This window comes from Dendrobates tinctorius, unplaced genomic scaffold (assembly GCF_039654945.1).
Source record: "Dendrobates tinctorius isolate UK_male_01 unplaced genomic scaffold, ASM3965494v1 ptg000014l, whole genome shotgun sequence".
NCBI lineage: Eukaryota > Metazoa > Chordata > Amphibia > Anura > Dendrobatidae > Dendrobates > Dendrobates tinctorius.
In genome coordinates, this window is record NW_027361682.1 from 13922829 (window position 1) to 13941187 (window position 18359).

General features: G+C 44.4%; 1 protein-coding gene across 1 annotated transcript in view; it reads right to left on the bottom strand.

The window, feature by feature from the left end:
* Window positions 1–18117, bottom strand: part of TEKT3 (tektin 3) — a 116051-nt gene extending 97934 nt beyond the window's left edge. The window contains exon 1 of the mRNA XM_073559631.1: window positions 18020–18117. The gene's annotated coding sequence lies outside the window, so the exon portion shown is untranslated. The remainder of the gene's footprint in view (window positions 1–18019) is intronic.
* Between the last annotated feature and the right edge of the window lie 242 nt (window positions 18118–18359).

Here is an 18359-nt window from a genome sequence, read left to right on the forward strand (position 1 = left end):
TTGCTTACGCTCCCAGCAACAGAGCCCACCACCTGCGTGCATCTTTTCCTCCGACCGGATCCAACACCATAGTGCAGCCTTGGAGCAAACAGAGTCCACCACCTGCGTGCAGCTGTCCAGAAACAGAGTCCAGCATATGAGTCCAGCTTTCCAGCAAAAGAGTCCAGCATCTTGAGTCCAGCTTTCCAGCAACCGAGTCCAGCATCATGAGTGCAGCTCTACACCATAGCTGCCACTCCACCAAGCCATGCAAGAACTCCTTGCTGACACCATAGCTGCAAGTCCACCAAGCCATGCCAGCCCTCCTCGCAGACACCATAGCTGCCACTCCAGGACTCTCACTGAGCTGCCTGGGACTCTCCTTCAGCTCCATCCTTCACCCAGGCTTGCATGTAACTGAGGACTTTCACCAAACAGTGATTGCCACACCTGACACTCTTTTATAGAGCAATCACACCTGTTTTATAATTACGTGCACAAAACTAAAGTAACAGAGTGCAATGACGCTCACCACCACCGGGGGGCAAATTTAGAACAAAAGACACCAGAGTGCAATAATCCTAATGGCCACCGAGGGCAAAAACCAAACCTAAGCACAGAAAAAAAAGGTTACTTGTGCTTTATCTCAGTCCTGTTCCCACATGGATCATGACAGTACCCTCCCCTTAATGAGGGGCCTCTGGACCCTCAAGACCGCTCCTCATTAGGGAACCACCTACAGCGGGGACGCCCAGATCCAGAGTTCACCCCTACCACTACCTGACACTTCAGGTTAATGACAAACGCACCGCTGGTATAGGCAATGTATGTTCTGGAGGCACCACATATCTCCAAAGCGCCGACCTGGGTAACGAGTTATGTATGTGTATGTTCGGTATGAGCTGGTAAGACTCCGCAACACACTTCCACAGGATGTTTTTTGGTGGCCACCCATACATGCTCGTTCACACACAGGTCCGGACCTGAACGTTTATTGCCACACATTTGTTTGTCATAATTCGGTGAACTCATTCTGGGATCAACAACAGAGGTGTCCCCCTGTGTCACCACACTCACACCCCCGCTATTCACCAAGGGAACACCACCCTCCAACCCTTTACACCACGAGGTTTGCGCCTCCCAGGGTTGGCTAATGGCAAGGGTTGAGATTTGCCCCTACTCCCCCGCAGAGTACCTGCTGCTCACACTGGAGAGGAAGGGGCCTGGGATATGGAGGAAAAATACACTCCCTGGTCGCCTTCCTCCACACGACCAGGAGGGGGCGGCTTCTTCGGTGGTATGGAAGATTTGGCGTGAGCCCCACGGACTATAACACCAGTCTGCTCACTGCCGGGACGTACCCCTTCACCTCAGGGAACCCAGACAGCACCATGGGGACACCAACTCCACCCACCTGTCTGGGTACGTCCGCCTGTATGAGCAAGTCCCGCTCCCCAGCAGCGACTCTAGGGGGCTTCATTGCCAGCCGCTATTTGATTTTCCGGTTGAGTCAGAGGGAAGGCCCCAGACTCTGATTACTACTGCTGGAACTGCTTACACACCATGCAGCTCCTCACTCACCTCAGTGAGGCCCAGCAGCAAATGCTCACAGGTCTGAACATGGCCCGAGGCTCACCAGAAAAAAATGTAAGGTTAGTGATAATGTCATAGTCACGCGTGGCTGGACACAGCACCTCCAGCAGGGCGGATTTAGATAACATGCGTGACCCTGGATACACCGCCTCCAGTTGGGCGAATTTAAATAATAAAACGTGCAGCTGGATACGCCGCCTCCAACAGGCAAATTTCGCCAATACACATATGTCTGGAAACCCCGCCTCCAGTAAGGCGAATTTAAACAATAAAAGGGAAAACCTGGGTAACAATAACAATGGTGGCCCTGCGATAGGGAACGGGGAAGTGGAGACCTCCTGCACTCCCCTGAGTCAGTGTCTCTACACTGCTAACGTTCCCTAGGCCGGTTCCGTACCGGGCGATGATCAGGAACCTAAAAACCCTGACTCGCCCTGCACCTAAACCCTCACTAGTCAAGTGGACGGTGCGGAAAATAATCCCACCACTGCACTAAAACACACATAAGGAAAAGAGACAAAACAGGGAAACACCACTTAGCTTTGCTCTGTTGCTTACGCTCCCAGCAACAGAGCCCACCACCTGCGTGCATCTTTTCCTCCGACCGGATCCAACACCATAGTGCAGCCTTGGAGCAAACAGAGTCCACCACCTGCATGCAGCTGTCCAGAAACAGAGTCCAGCATATGAGTCCAGCTTTCCAGCAAAAGAGTCCAGCATCTTGAGTCCAGCTTTCCAGCAACCGAGTCCAGCATCATGAGTGCAGCTCTACACCATAGCTGCCACTCCACCAAGCCATGCAAGAACTCCTTGCTGACACCATAGCTGCAACTCCACCAAGCCATGCCAGCCCTCCTTGCAGACATCAAAGCTGCCACTCCAGGACTCTCACTGAGCTGCCCGGGACTCACCTTCAGCTCCATCCTTCACCAAGGCTTGCATGTAACTGAGGACTTTCACCAAACAGTGATTGCCACACCTGACACTCTTTTATAGAGCAATCACACCTGTTTTATAATTACGTGCACAAAACTAAAGTAACAGAGTGCAATGATGCTCACCACCACCGGGGGGCAAATTTAGAACAAAAGACACCAGAGTGCAATAATCCTAATGGCCACCGGGGGCAAAAACCAAACCTAAGCACAGAAAAAAAGGTTACCTGTGCTTTATCTCAGTCCTGATCCCGCATGGATCATGACAGCTACGTTGTTAGCAGAATCTGTGTTCTCAAGACACCCATACTGTTAAGAGTTGTGACAGAGCACAAAGTCGCTAACTCCATCACTTACCCCAGCAGGCCATTAGAAATATTGATGTTTTAGCAAATCTTGCTTTCCTCCATTCAGGGTAATATTAGTAATATATCCCATCTGGTGCTTGGGAACAAGGACAACATGGGCCTGTGTGAATTCAAATGCCAGGGCTGAATTTCAGTCCCAGTCCGTATCTGGTTCCACCGTACCATAACTGACTTCTTACCCTATAACAGATCGGTTAGGGGTGCTGATCTCCCAGCAAAATTAGGTATAAACCGGCGATAATACCAAATGATGCCAAGGAAGGCTCTCACCTGTTTTGTACTTACAGGCCTGGGCCAGTTTTAAATGGCCTTAATCTTGTTTATTTGGGGTTTGATATCCCTGCAATTGGGGTTCGCTCTTAACTCTGCGATTCTGAGTGAATCCAACACTGCTTCTACCTGGGACAGGTGGGTATGCCAATCGGTACTGAAGATGACGATATCATCTAAATATGCTGATGCGTACTTCTGATGAGGCTCTAACACTATGTCCATCAGCCTCTAAAATGTAGCCGGAGCCCCATGTAATCCAACAGGCAAGATGACATAGTGATAGAGACCCCCTGGTGGTATAAAGGCAGTCTTTTCTTTTGCCGATTCTGTCAGTGGCACCTGCCAGTACCCCTTGGTAAAATCGAGCTTGGTGAAGTACTAGCCTCTCCCAGTCGCTCAATTAGCTTGTCCACCCGGTGCATTGGATAAAGGTCAAATTTTGACACCTCATTCAACTTTCGGAAGTCATTACAAAATCATAATGACCCGTCTGGCTTCGGAATTAGGACAATGGGGCTAACCTACTCATTCCAGTATTCATTGATGACTCCTAACTGGAACATTTGCTTTACTTCAGCCGTTATGGCTTGCCTCCGGGCCTCTGGCACTCGGTACGGTTTCATCCGTACCCTTACCCAAGGCTCAGTGACAATGTCATGTTGTATCATTGAGGTCCGGCCGAGCCTCCTGTTACTGCTGTTTTGTGAGAGCATCATTTATCTTAACCTCACCCTTGACCTTAGCTGGAGACAGAAGGTTCCCCGATGGTACAACCGGAGTTGCCTCTGTAACCAAACACTCCCGGTCTTTCCAAGCTTTTAACAGGTTCAAATGATACAGTTGTTCCGGTATTCTCTTTCCGGGCTGATACAATCTGTAATTCACTTCCCTCACCTTTTCCCGTGCCAAAGTGTGATTCTGTAGCTGAGCTGTCCCAAACGTAAAAGAGGATACTTCCAGCTCGGGGATCGTCGGGGTCTCCTCGACCTCTCACATCAATATCTCTAGGGGAAACCTATTGGGGTTACACTCTGTCCCTAGGTTGACAACCCTTACAGCAGGTGTCCCTGATTCGGGATGTTCGGTTTCTGCGCCCGGTACCACATTTACCCTGGGAGGGTTAACCCTGTTCTCCCACAGGGACCAGAACAGGGGCAAGTCTCTTCCCAACACAGTCCCATATGGAAGGGTCTTCACAACTCCCACCACATGTTTTATTTCTCCACAAGGGGTGGAAAAAGTAACCTTCGCGGTCAGGTACTCTCGGAGTTCACCATGTATACAAGCAGCACCAACTTTTTTCCCAGTGGTTTCTAAGTCTGAGATTAACAACCCATATACTATTGTAACTAGGCTTTCTGATCCCAGGAGAGCCTCAGTCTGGTGTCCGTTTACACGCACCTGGCACAGCTGCGGTTCACCCGCTGGAACGAACGGATCCACAGCGAAAACGGCATTGGAGTAGATTGACACACTCCAAGAAAACCAGCAGTCCATGGGTTCAGCTGTCAGGGGGAAGTTGGCAGCCCCATGTCCTGGCCCTTGGCACCACCAACACCTAATAGCTGCAACATGACTGGTCCCTGAGATCAGTTTAGGGGAAACAGGTCTCTTGTCACTCTCACTTCAGGGTACCCTCTCAGCACGGGCTAGGTCCTGATTGGCCTCAGCAGAGGGTCGTGGACCTTTCCCAGGCTCCTGGGCTGGCGGGGCCTGACGTGCTAAGCGTAGTGGAGCAGAGTCCCATATAAAGTCTTGAGTGGCTGTATACTGCTCAATCAGGCTGACCACTTGGTCCAGGGTGCAGGGATCCCCTTGGCCCACCCAACGCTGAATAGCGGTTAACAGAGTTCTTACTAGCCAATCGACCACCACTCTCTCTACCTTCTGGTAAGGGGTTAAGGTCTGAAGCCATGTTTTTATGAGCTGTAGCAAGTCATATGCCTGATACCTGGTGGGGCGAGACTCCACAAAGGATCACTGGAACACCGCGCATATGTATTAACCCCCAGTCAGGCAAGGATCTCACCTGAGTTTCTCATAGTCCTCATCCCAACGGAGGTACAAGTAGGCCTTCTGGACCTCTTCCGTCAGGTATGGGGCCACCATGCCAGTCTACTGGGACATCGACAAGCTCTCCCATTATACTGTGCGTCCAAACACGGTGAGGAAAGCCTCCAAATCATCCTCAGGACTCATCTTCCTCAAGGCTGACCAAACTTTATACTGGGCCTTCGAACGGATCATGGTCGTTTGTAAGGGCGAGGTAGTGACCCAGTAAAGTTCAAAGCAAAATGTCTTCAATGTCCAAAAACTCACAAATGAAAAGCAAATGATATCCTCCGGATTGCAGCAGGGGCGTCAAAACAGTCCGTATCTGAGACCGGTTGCTGTGGGCGACTGCACCGTGCCATGCTGAGGGGTGCCAGCCATTCGCTTTTCTTGGCTCTGTGTTACCTCACACAAGCCGGGAGTTGCAGAGCCAACTGCTCTGCAACTTGCAAACCAACACTGACCAACCCAACTCTTTGCTGCAGGTTTTTAAATGGGATCTGTGGTCATGGGCCACTTGTAAGACCTGGCTGGAGAGAGTGGCTGGAGAGAGTGAACCGCCCCACTACCATCCTGTAGTTCACTCCAAAAGTAAAAGCCCATGCTGGATTTTCTTAAATCTGCTTTGAGAAAATAGTTTGTCCAAGACCAAACTTACTTTTATTCTGCACTGCAACCACAACTATGTCTATGACTGCAATGCACTCTAGCGGTCTCAATACGCCTCCGTGCGCATCCTGGGTAATACATACAGTCCTTCACATATAATTTTCTTATCTGCCTCACAATATCTTCTCTACAATAATATACTTTTTAAAACATACAGCTTCCTGTATGGAGCATGCTGGTATAACCTTTGCATCTCCTGTATATACACTGTGTGCAGAATTATTTTGCAAATGAGTATTTTGATCACATCATCCTTTTTATACATGATGTCCTACTCCAAGCTGTATAGGCTTGAAAGCCAACTGCCAATTATGTAAATCAGGTGAGGTCTAATGACATCAAAACCCTATATAAGGTGTGCTTAATTTTTAGGCAACTTCCTTTCCTTTGGCAAAATGGGTCAGAAGAGAGATTTGACGGACTCTGAAAAGTCAAAAATTGTGAGATATCTTGTAGAGGGATGCAGCAGTCTTGAAATTGCCAAACCTTTGAAGCGTGATCACCGAACAATCAAGCGTTTCATGGCAAATATCCAACAGGGTTGCAAGAAGCGTGTTGATAAAAAAAGGCGCAAAATAACTGCCCATGAAATGAGGAAAATCAAGCGTGAAGCTGCCAAGATGCCATTTGCCACCAGTTTTGCCATATTTCAGAGCTGCAACGTTACTGGAGTATCAAAAAGCTCAAGGTGTGCCACACTCAGGAACATGGCCAAGGTAAGGAAGGCTGAAAAACAACCACCTTTCAACAAGAAACATAAGATAAAACGTCAAGACTGGGCCAAGAAATATCTTAACAGTGATTTTTCTAAGGTTTTATGGACTGATGAAATGAGAGCAACTCTTGATGGGCCAGATGGATGGGCCCGAGGCTGGATCAGTAAAGGGCAGAGAGCTCCACTCTGACTCAGATGCCCGCAAGGTGGAGGTGGGGTACTGGTATGGGCTGGTATCATCAAAGATGAACTTGTGGGACCTTTTCGGATTGAGGATGGAGTGAAGCTCAACTCCCAGACCTACTGCCAGTTTCTGGAAGACACCTTCTTCAAGCAGTGGTAAAGGAAGAAGTCGGTATCATTCAAGAAAAACATGATTTTCATGCAGGACAATGCTCCATCACATGCATCCATATACTCCACAGCGTGGCTGCCCAGTAAAGGTCTAAAAGAAGAAAAAATAATGACATGGCCCCCTTGTTCATCTGATCTGAACCCCATAGAGAACCTGTCGTCCCTCATAAAATGCGAGATCTACATGGAGTCAAAACATTACACCTCTATGAACAGTGTCTGGAAGGCTGTGGTGGCTGCGGCACGCAATGTTGATCGTAAACAGATCAAGCAACTGACAGAATCTATGGATAGAGGCTTTTGAGTGTCATCGTAAAGAAAGGTGGCTATATTGATCACTGATTTTTTTTGTTTTGTTTCTGAATGGCAGAAATGTTTATTTCTACATTTTGTGTTGTTATATTGGTTTACCTGGTGAAAATAAACAAGTGAGATGGGTAGATATTTGGTTTTTATTAAGTTGCCTAATAATTATGCACAGTAATAGTTACCTGCACGAACACATATCCTCCTAAGATAGCCAAATCTAAAAAAAAACACTGCAACTTCCAAAAATATTAAGCTTTGATATCTATGAGTCTTTTGGGTTGATTGAGAACATAGTTGTCATTCAAAAATAAAAAGAATCCTCTTAAATACAACTTGCCTAATAATGCTGCACACGGTGTACAGTAATTATATATGTATAGATGGTATAACCTGGGCATCTTCTATATATAATTATATGTGTACAGCTGATATAACCTGGGTATCTCCAGTATATAATTATGTATGTGTACAGCTTGTATAACTTGGGTATCTCCTGTATATAATTATATTTGTACAGCTGGCATAACCTGGGTATCTCCTGTATATAATTATATATGTATAGCTGAAGAGCCCGGCGTTACCGGGCGTAGCAACTAAGCCATCATACATATCCTCCATCCCATAGTCCCATGCCCATATACCCATCATACATATCCTCCATCCCATAGTCCCATGCCCATATACCCATCATACACATCCTCCATCCCATAGTCCTGTGCCCATATACCCATCATACATATCTTCCATCCCATAGTCCCATGCCCATATACCCATCACACATCCTCCATCCCATAGTCCCGTGACCATATACCCATCATCCATATCCTCCATCCCATAGTCCCATGCCATGGTGACTATAATTAAGAGAAAACAACGTATGCACTACTATATAGGTGCTCAAGTAGGTCCCCACACCTTAATAGAACAATAACAAAAAACTTGGCACTCAAGTTATGGATAAATCTTGTGAGTTTTTAATGCAGTCGTAAAAGTTTTGGCCTAGTATGGCCTTCATCAGTAAACAGACTGCAAGGTAAGACAGCGTATATAGTTAGATAGGTGTTGGGTCACGAGAATCGGATATTCGTAATGAACAGGTATACTACAGGGACAACGCTGTCCATTATGGGGATATGTATGGTGCCTAAAATAGTGAATATGGATTAGGTCTCAATAGGGCCAACAGGCACCTCAGTTGGTATTGACAGCCCTTGGAGTGCCGTCCCCTGTATAAGTGGCCCACAGCGACGTGGAGTCCTCCGCTCATTGCAACCATTCTGACATCATCGTCACCATGGCGACCTATTATGACATATTTGTCACCATGGCAACCATTATGACATCATCGTCGCTATGGCAACCTATTATGACATCATAGTCACCATGGCAACCTATTATGATATCATCATTGCCATGACAACCATTATGACATCATTGTCGATACACACACATACACACACACTCAGCTTTATATAAAGGATTTTGGGGATATGTCAAAAGTAAAAGAAAAGTCAAAGATGCTATAGGATTTTTACAGGATGAAAATGATGAAATGGTAAGACAGGATGTTGAGAAGGCCGAACTTTTAAATTCCTATTTTGCATCTGTTTTCTCTCAGAAAGGAAATGTAACATCAACTGTTCTTCACTGTCCTATTAAGGGAATAGAAGAATCCAGGATATCTATAAACAGAAAGATAGTGAGGAAACACTTAGCTAACCTAAATGAATTCAAGTTTCCAGGTCCAGATCAATTACACCCCAGAGTACTGAAGGAGATAGCAGAAGAAATTTTTGAACCCCTCTCCATAATCTTTGAAAATTCTTGGAGAACAGGAGAAGTCCCAGAAGACTGGAGAAGAGCAAATGTTGTTCCTATCTTCAAAAAGGGGAAGAAGGTGGACCCAGGCAACTATAGGCCGGTGAGTCTGACTTCTATACCAGGAAAGATCTTTGAACAAATTATTAAACAAAATGTATGTCAGTACCTGGATAAGAATTAAGTGATTAAACAGAGTCAGCATGGGTTTGTAACTAATAAGTCATGTCAGACTAACTTAATTTCCTTCTATGACGGAATCACTGATTGGGTGGATCAAGGAAATGCTGTAGATATAGTATATCTTGACTTCAGCAAAGCATTTGACAAAGTCTCTCTTACAATCCTTATTGAAAAAATGACTAAGTATGGAATGGACAAGGCAACTGTTAGGTGGATTCATAACTGGCTTAGTGATCGGACCCAAAGAGTGGTCGTAAATGGCTGCACATCCAGTTGGAAGAATGTCTCAAGTGGGGTACCACAGGGCTCTGTCCTGGGCCCTGTATTGTTCAACAACTTTATCAACCATTTAGATGAAGGAATTGAGGGTAAACTGATTATATTTGCTGATGACACAAAGCTAGGAGGGATAGCTAATACTAGAGAAGAGAGAGAGAGGATTCAAAAAGATATAAATAAACTGGAGAAGTGGGATTCTATGATTCTATGATTCTATGGTATAACTTGGGTATCTCTTGTATATAACTATACTAGCTGAAGAGCCCGGCGTTGCCTGGGCATAGTAACCAACTGTGGTTAGCTATAACAAATTAAAATGATTATATTGCACATAAATACATTTCACATCATATATTCAACACTAGAGATTTGCAACACAAATTAACTAAACAATTACCCAAGCACTGATAGTATTTTATTTTCAACTCATTCAAGAGCCTTTTGATAAACAACATGTGTTTCTGTGTATCTAATCCTATCCTGTGTGATACTGACTGCTGAGCCGTGTATCTAATCCTATCCTGTGTGATACGGACTGCAGAGCCGTGTATCTAATCCTTTTCTGTGTGATACTGTCTGCTGAGCCGTATATCTAATCCTCTCCTGTGTGATACTGTCTGCTGAGCCGTATATCTAATCCTATCCTGTGTGATACTGTCTGCTGAGCCGTGTATCTAATCCTATCCTGTGTGATACTGACTGCTGAGCTGTGTATCTAATCCTATCGTGTGTTGCTGACTGCTCAGCCATGTATCTAATCCTATCCTGTGTGATACTGACTGCTGAGACGTGTACCTAATCCTATCATGTGTGTTACTGACTGCTCAGCCGTGTATCTAATCCTATACTGTGAGATACTGACTGCTTAGCCGTGTATCTAATCCTATCCTGTGTGATACGGACTGCAGAGCCGTGTATCTAATCCTTTTCTGTGTGATACTGTCTGCTGAGCCATGTATCTAATACTATCCTGTGTGATACTGTCTACTGAGCCGTGTATCTAATCCTATCCTGTGTGATACTGTCTGCTGAGCTGTGTATCTAATCCTATCCTGTGTGATACTGACTGCTGAGCCGTGTATCTAATCCTATCCTGTGTGATACTGTCTACTGAGCCGTGTATCTAATCCTATCCTGTGTGATACTGTCTGCTGAGCTGTGTATCTAATCCTATCCTGTGTGATACTGACTGCTGAGCCGTGTATCTAATCCTGTCATGTGTGTTACTGACTGCTCAGCCATGTATCTAACCCTATCCTGTGTGATACTGACTGCTGAGCCGTGTATCTAATCCTATCCTGTGGGATACTGACTGCTGAGCCGTGTATCTAATCCTATTCTGTGTGATACTGTCTGCTGAGCCGTGTATCTAATACTATTCTGTGTGATACTGTGTGCTGAGCTGTGTATCTAATCCTATCCTGTGTGATACTGTCTGCTGAGCCGTGTATCTATTCCTATCCTGTGTGATACTGACTGCTGAGCTGTGTATCTAATCCTATCCTGTGTGATACTGACTGCTGAGCCGTGTATCTAATCCTATCCTGTGTGATACTGACTGCTGTGCCGTGTATCTAATCCTATTCTGTGTGATACTGTCTGCTGAGCCGTGTATCTAATACTATTCTGTGTGATACTGTCTGCTGAGCTGTGTATCTAATCCTATCATGTGTGATACTGACTGCTGAGCCGTGTATCTAATCCTATCCTGTGTGATACTGACTGCTGAGCTGTGTATCTAATCCTATCCTGTGTGATACTGACTGCTGAGCTGTGTATCTAATCCTATCCTGTGTGATACTGTCTGCTGAGCCGTGTATCTAATCCTATCCTGTGTGATACTGTCTGCTGAGCTGTGTATCTAATCCTATCCTGTGTGATACTGACTGCTGAGCCGTGTATCTAATCCTGTCATGTGTGTTACTGACTTCTCAGCCATGTATCTAACCCTATCCTGTGTGATGCTGACTGCTGAGCCGTGTATCTAATCCTATCCTGTGGGATACTGACTGCTGAGCCGTGTATCTAATCCTATTCTGTGTGATACTGTCTGCTGAGCCGTGTATCTAATACTATTCTGTGTGATACTGTGTGCTGAGCTGTGTATCTAATCCTATCCTGTGTGATATTGTCTGCTGAGCCGTGTATCTATTCCTATCCTGTGTGATACTGACTGCTGAGCTGTGTATCTAATCCTATCCTGTGTGATACTGACTGCTGAGCCGTGTATCTAATCCTATCCTGTGTGATACTGACTGCTGAGCCGTGTATCTAATCCTATTCTGTGTGATACTGTCTGCTGAGCCGTGTATCTAATACTATTCTGTGTGATACTGTCTGCTGAGCTGTGTATCTAATCCTATCATGTGTGATACTGACTGCTGAGCCGTGTATCTAATCCTATCCTGTGTGATACTGACTGCTGAGCTGTGTATCTAATCCTATCCTGTGTGATACTGACTGCTGAGCTGTGTATCTAAGCCTATCCTGTGTGATATTAACTGCTGAGCCATGTGTCTAATCCTCTCCTGTGTGATACTGACTGCTGAGCTGTGTATCTAATCCTCCCCTGTGTGATACTGTCTGCTGAGCCGTGTATCTAATCCTATCATGTGTGATACTGTCTGCTGAGCTGTGTATGTAATCCTATCCTGTGTGATACTGACTGCTGAGCCGTGTATCTAATCCTACCCTGTGTGATGCTGGGCTCCCCCTGCAGTCTGTGTCAGAGGGTGGTCTGTGTTGGCACGGTAATAAATTGTGCTATTTACAGCTTTACAGAAGGACGATAACACCATAGAAATGATAAGAATAATAGGCAAAATTGTTTGGTGAATTGGAATTCGCGGTTTTAAAATTTCGCCTCACAGCTTAGCCTATGACGCTCTCGGGGTCCAGACGTGTGACTGTGCCAAATTTTGTGGCTGTAGCTGCGACGGTGCAGATGCCAATCCCGGACATACACACACACATTGAGCTTTATATATTAGATATGTACAGCTGGTATAACCTGGGTATCTCCTGTATATAATTATATATGTACAGCTGGTATAACCTGGGTATTTCCTGTATAGAATGATATATGTACAGCTGGTATAACCTGGGTATCTTCTGTATATAATTATATATGTACAGCTGGTATAACCTGGGTATCCCCTGTATATAATTATATATGTACAGCTGGTATAACCTGGGTATCTCCTGTATATAATTATATACAGTATGTACAGCTGGTATAACTTGGGTATCTCCTGTATATAATTATATATGTATAGCTGGTATAACCAGGGTATGTTCTGTCCATAATTATATATGTACAGTTGGTATAACCTGGGTATCTTCTGTATATAATTATATACCGTGGGGAAAATAAGTACTTGATGCTCTGCCGATTTTGCCAGTTTTCCCACCTACAAAGAATGGAGAGGTCTGTAATTTTTATCGTAGGTACACTTAAACAGTGAGAGACAGAATATTAAAAAAAAAATCCCCAACATCACATTGTATGATTTTCACATAATTAATTTGCATTTTATTCCATGAAATAAGTATTTGATGCAATAGAAAATCAAAACTTAATATTTGGTACTGAAATCTTTGTTTGTAACAGAGGTTTCCTGTAGTTCTTGACCATGTCTGCACACACTGTTCTGCCTTCTTCCACATACAGTCCCTTGCGAAAGTATTCGGCCCCCTGGAACTTTTCAACCTTTTCCCACATATCATGCTTCAAACATAAAGATACCAAATGTAAATTGTGGGACACAATTGTGAAGTTGAATGAAATTTATTGGTTATTTTAAATTTTTCTGGAAATACAAAAACTGAAAAGTGGGGCGTGCAATATTATTCGGCCCCTTCACTTTCAGTGCAGCAAACTCACTCCAGAAGTTCATTGTGGATCTCTGAATGATCCAATGTTGTCCTAAATGACTAATGATGATAAATATAATCCACTTGTGTGTAATCAAGTCTCCGTATAAATGCACCTGCTCTGTGATAGTCTCAGGTTCTGTTTGATGCACAGAGAGCGTCATGAAGACCAAGTAACACAACAAGCAGGTCCATGATACTGTTGTGGAGAAGTTTAAAGCCAGATTTGGATACAAAATGATTTCCAAAACTTTAAACATCCCAAGGAGCACTGTGCAAGCGATCATATTGAAATGGAAGGAGCATCATACCACTGAAAATCTACCAAGACCCGGCCGTCCCTCTAAACTTTCATCTCAAACAAGGAGAAGACTGATCAGAGACGCAGCCAGGAGGCCCATGATCACCCTGGATGAACTGCAGAGATCTATAGCTGAGGTCGGACAGTCTGTCCATAGGACAACAATCAGTCGTACACTGCACAAATATGGCCTTCATGGAAGAGTGGCAAGAAGAAAGTCGTTTCTCAAAGATATCCATAAAAAGTGTCATTTAAAGTTTGCAACAATCCACCTGGGAGACACACCAAACATGTGGAAGAAGGTGCTCTGGTCAGATGAAACCAAAATCAGCAACAATGCCAAACGATATGTTTGGCTTAAAGGCAACACAGCTCATCACCCTGAACACACCATCCCCACTGTCAAACATGGTGGTGGCAGCATCATGGTTTGGGCCTGCTTTTCTTCAGCAGGGACAGGGAAGATGATTAAAATTGATGGGAAGATGGATGGAGCCAAATACAGGACCATTCTTGAAGAAAACCTGTTGGAGTCTGCAAAAGACCTGAGACCGGGACGGAGATTTGTCTTCCAACAAGACAATGATCCCAAACATAAAGCAAAATCTACAAAGGAATGGTTCACAAATAAACGTATCCAGGTGTTAGAATGGCTAAGTCAAAGTCCAGACCTGAATCCAATCGAGAATCTGTGGAAAGAGCTGAAAACTGCTGTTCATAAACGATCACCATCAAACCTCACTGAGCTCGAGCTGTTTGCCAAGGAAGAATGGGCAAGAATTTCAGTCTCTTGATGTACAAAACTGATAGAGACATAGCCCAAGTGACTTGCAGCTGTAATCGCAGCGAAAGGTGGCACAAAAAAGTATTAAGTTAAAGGGGCCAAATAATATTGCACGCCCCACTTTTCAGTTTTTGAATTTCCACAAAAATTTAAAATAACCAATAAATTTCATTCAACGTCACAATTGTGTCCCACTTGTTATTGATTCTTCACCAAAGATTTACATTTGGTATCTTTATGTTCGAAGCATGATATTTGAGAAAAGGTTGAAAAGTTCCAGGGGGCCGAATACTTTCACAAGGCTTAACCTTTCATCCACTCCCAGAAACAAGACTGTATGTGTGCTTAAGTCTATTATTTATTGGGATGATATGGACAACGATGGGAGATGATAACATATGGTATAGTAGAACGGTAGTAGATGATATCATAGGTTATTGAACACAGATATGGATGATTCAGCAGATTGTTGTACAAAATGTTCATGATTCAGGTAAAAACTACAAGAGACAGATAATACAGCATGTCAGAACTGGTAGACAGTATACAATACACAAATACTGGCAGGTAATAGCAATGCAGGGTATTATCACAACAGTAACAATGATACAGGATGCTGTTATCATGCATTATATAAGAGCTGAGCAATATAACATACACAGCAGCAAAGGAGAAAGAAATATCTAACATAACTTGTGGCTGCCAGCTTTACACTCACTGAACGGAGGATGCATAACTATCGTGCAGTGCACTAGCATTACAGGAGCTGAACATGCATTGCAAACATCATGAGGAATGCATTATGGACAGCTAACAGAGATGCATAACATATATTGCATTAACCTTACCGGAATCCGCTTGTTATAGCAATGGTTTTGCAAAGAGGTGAGCTGAGCAGGTGTGAGCTACTCAGGAGACAGCTGGAGAATGGTTACATGTTGTTGACCAGGGTAGAAAGAAGGGGCGGTTCTGAACAATTAACCATTTGGGGAACAGAAAATTCCAAACACATGAATAAAAGAGAAGGGCAACTTATGACACCTAATGGCCATAGCTGTAACATCACTTAAAAATATCTAGCTGCACAGAATGGGCAGAAAACACACTGCAGCAGGGAGTTTGGCCCAATTCTCCATACAGATCTTCTCCAGATCTTTCAGGTTTCGGGCCTGTTGCTGAGAAACATTGAGTTTCAGCTCCCTCCAAAGATTTTCTATTGGGTTTAGGTCTGGAGACAGGCTACGCCACTCCAAGACCTTGAAATGCTTTTTACAGAGCCTCTCCTTAGTTACCCTGGACGAGTTTTTTGGGTCATTGTAATGCTGGAAGACCCAGCCATGACCTATCTTCAGTGTTCTTACTGAGAAAAGGATATTGGCCAAAATCTCACTATACATAACACCATCTATCCTCCCTTCAATATATGGTGCAGTTGTCCTGTTCCCTTTGCAGAAAAGCAGCCCCACAGTATGATGTTCCCCCACCATGCTTCACAGTTGGGACGGTGTTCTTGGGGTTGTACTCATTCTTCTTCCTTCAAACACGACGATCTATATTGATCTCATCTGACCACGTGACCTTCTCTCATGCCTTCTCTGGATCATCCAGATGGTCATTGGCGAACTTCAAACGAGCCTGTACATTAGCTGGCGTGAACAGGGGGACCTTGCTTGCCCTGGAAGAATTACAAGAATGGAAGAATTACAGTCATCATATGCTTCTTGCAATTTCTAATAATTGTGCCAACAGTTGCCTTCTCACCAAGCTGCTTACCTATTGTCCTGTAGCCCATCCCAGCCTTGTGCAGGTCTACAATTTTGTCCCTGGTGTCCTTAGTCAGCTTTTTGGTCTTGGCCATGGTGGAGAGGTTGGAGTGTGATTGATTGAGTGCGTGGACAGGTGTCTTTTATACAGGTAACAAGTTCAAACAGGTGCAATTAATACAGGTAATGAGTGCAGAGTAGGAGGACTTCTTAATGAAAAACTAACCGTGAGAGCCAGAAATCTTGCTAGTTGGTAGGTGATCAAATACGTATTTCATGCAATAAAATGCAAATTAATTATGCAAAAATCATACAATGTGGTTTTCTGGATTTTTTTTAGAATCTGTCTCTCACAGTTGAAGTGTACCTACGATAAAAATTACAAACCTCTCCATTCTTTGTAGGTGGGAAAACTTGCAAAATCAGCAGTGTATCAAATACTAATTTTTCCCCACTATACGTACAGCTAGTCTTGGATGTCTTCTGTGTGTAATTTTGCATCACTTACTATATTACAATATAGACGCTAATTCCTGTATCTGATGAACATTTGGTTGGAGATTTGGCCGCTTCAGTATTTTACTTGGCAGAAAAATCTTACTATAAGCTTCCACCCTCCCAACATAAATCCTCTATATTTTGTTTTCATGAGCAGTTTTACTACTGATAATTGCAGCGTTCTGTGTTTTCTCACTAAATATCAGTATTATCCGTCTCAGGAGTCTATCAGCTTCTATACATCTAGAAAAATACAAAGAATGTGAGCCTGACGCTTAGGACCTGTTCACACTGCATTATCAACAGTTCGTCCGGCTGAATCCCCAAAACATGGGACTAAGTTTGGCCATACATGTCAGGTGACTGTCGCCAGCCCATCTCAGCCATCTCTCCCATACACAGGAGCGCTCTCCAGTTGGCTGGCGCCCCCATACAACTCCCATAGACAGTTATCTGAACTTGTCAATATTGGGGCCATTAGCTTAATGTGTATGGGGCTTTAGGACAAGGAGCCAATAAAGGGGATAAGATGCCGATACAGCTGACCACATTGATTAGAGTGGGAGCGTTTTGCTTCCTCTCCCATCATCACCCTCTCAGCGTCTGACGTCCCTGACGCAGACATTGACAAGGGTCGTGATGATGCCACTACTCGGCGCCCGCTGTCCGGAGATGTGTGGGTGCTCGGAGCCTCAGATTAACGAGGAAGAGAGGTGAGTATTGTATGTATTTATTTATGGGGGTGCTTTATATTATATAGAGTCTGCCAATGGGGGTGCATTGTACTATATAGAGTCTGCCTGTGAGGGGTGCCTTATACTATATAGAGTCTGCCTATGGGGGGTGCATTATACTATATAGAGTCTACTTATGGGGAGTGTATTATACTATATATAGATTCTGCCTATGGGGGGTGCATTATACTATAGAGTCTGCCTATGGGGAGTGTATTATACTATATAGAGTCTGGGTATGGGAGGTGCATTATACTATATAGAGTCTGCTTATGGGGAGTGTATTTGTCACGATACTAGTGGATACAACTGGACACCAGTGGCTAGGTCAAAGAGACTACAGACACAGTGGGTTGCGCAAGCAATATTGTATTAATGATCTGAATGCAATATAGCATATAAGTCCAGATAAATGTTCAGTCAATATGATAGCAGAGCTGATACTCTGCGACACAGCATGCAAAGTCACTGAGCAATGCGGGCACAAGACACAGACTCTTGCAGAGCGGAGGAACACACTAGCTGGCTGGAGTTCTTACTTCACCGCAGGTGTAGTCAGGCAGAGGTTCCTGAAGTCAAGTGTTCAGCAATCACTCGGTCAGCAGGCAGGGATCCAGACGTGCAGGTTGGCAGAGGACTCCGCCGTTAAGAGAGGACCAACAGGGATAGTAAGTCCAGGCTTGGGACTGCAGAGGCACAAAGTCCAATACATAATACACAAGCAATGAATCAGAGCAGGTGCTGGCTTTATATACAGCTTTGGCAGGAAGCAAGATGGCCGACGTGGAAACATCAAGATCCATGTTAACTAAGGGCAAGTCTAAGGGCAAGAGAAACAGATTCCAGGACTAGATACTGACATTACTCCCACCTCAAGAA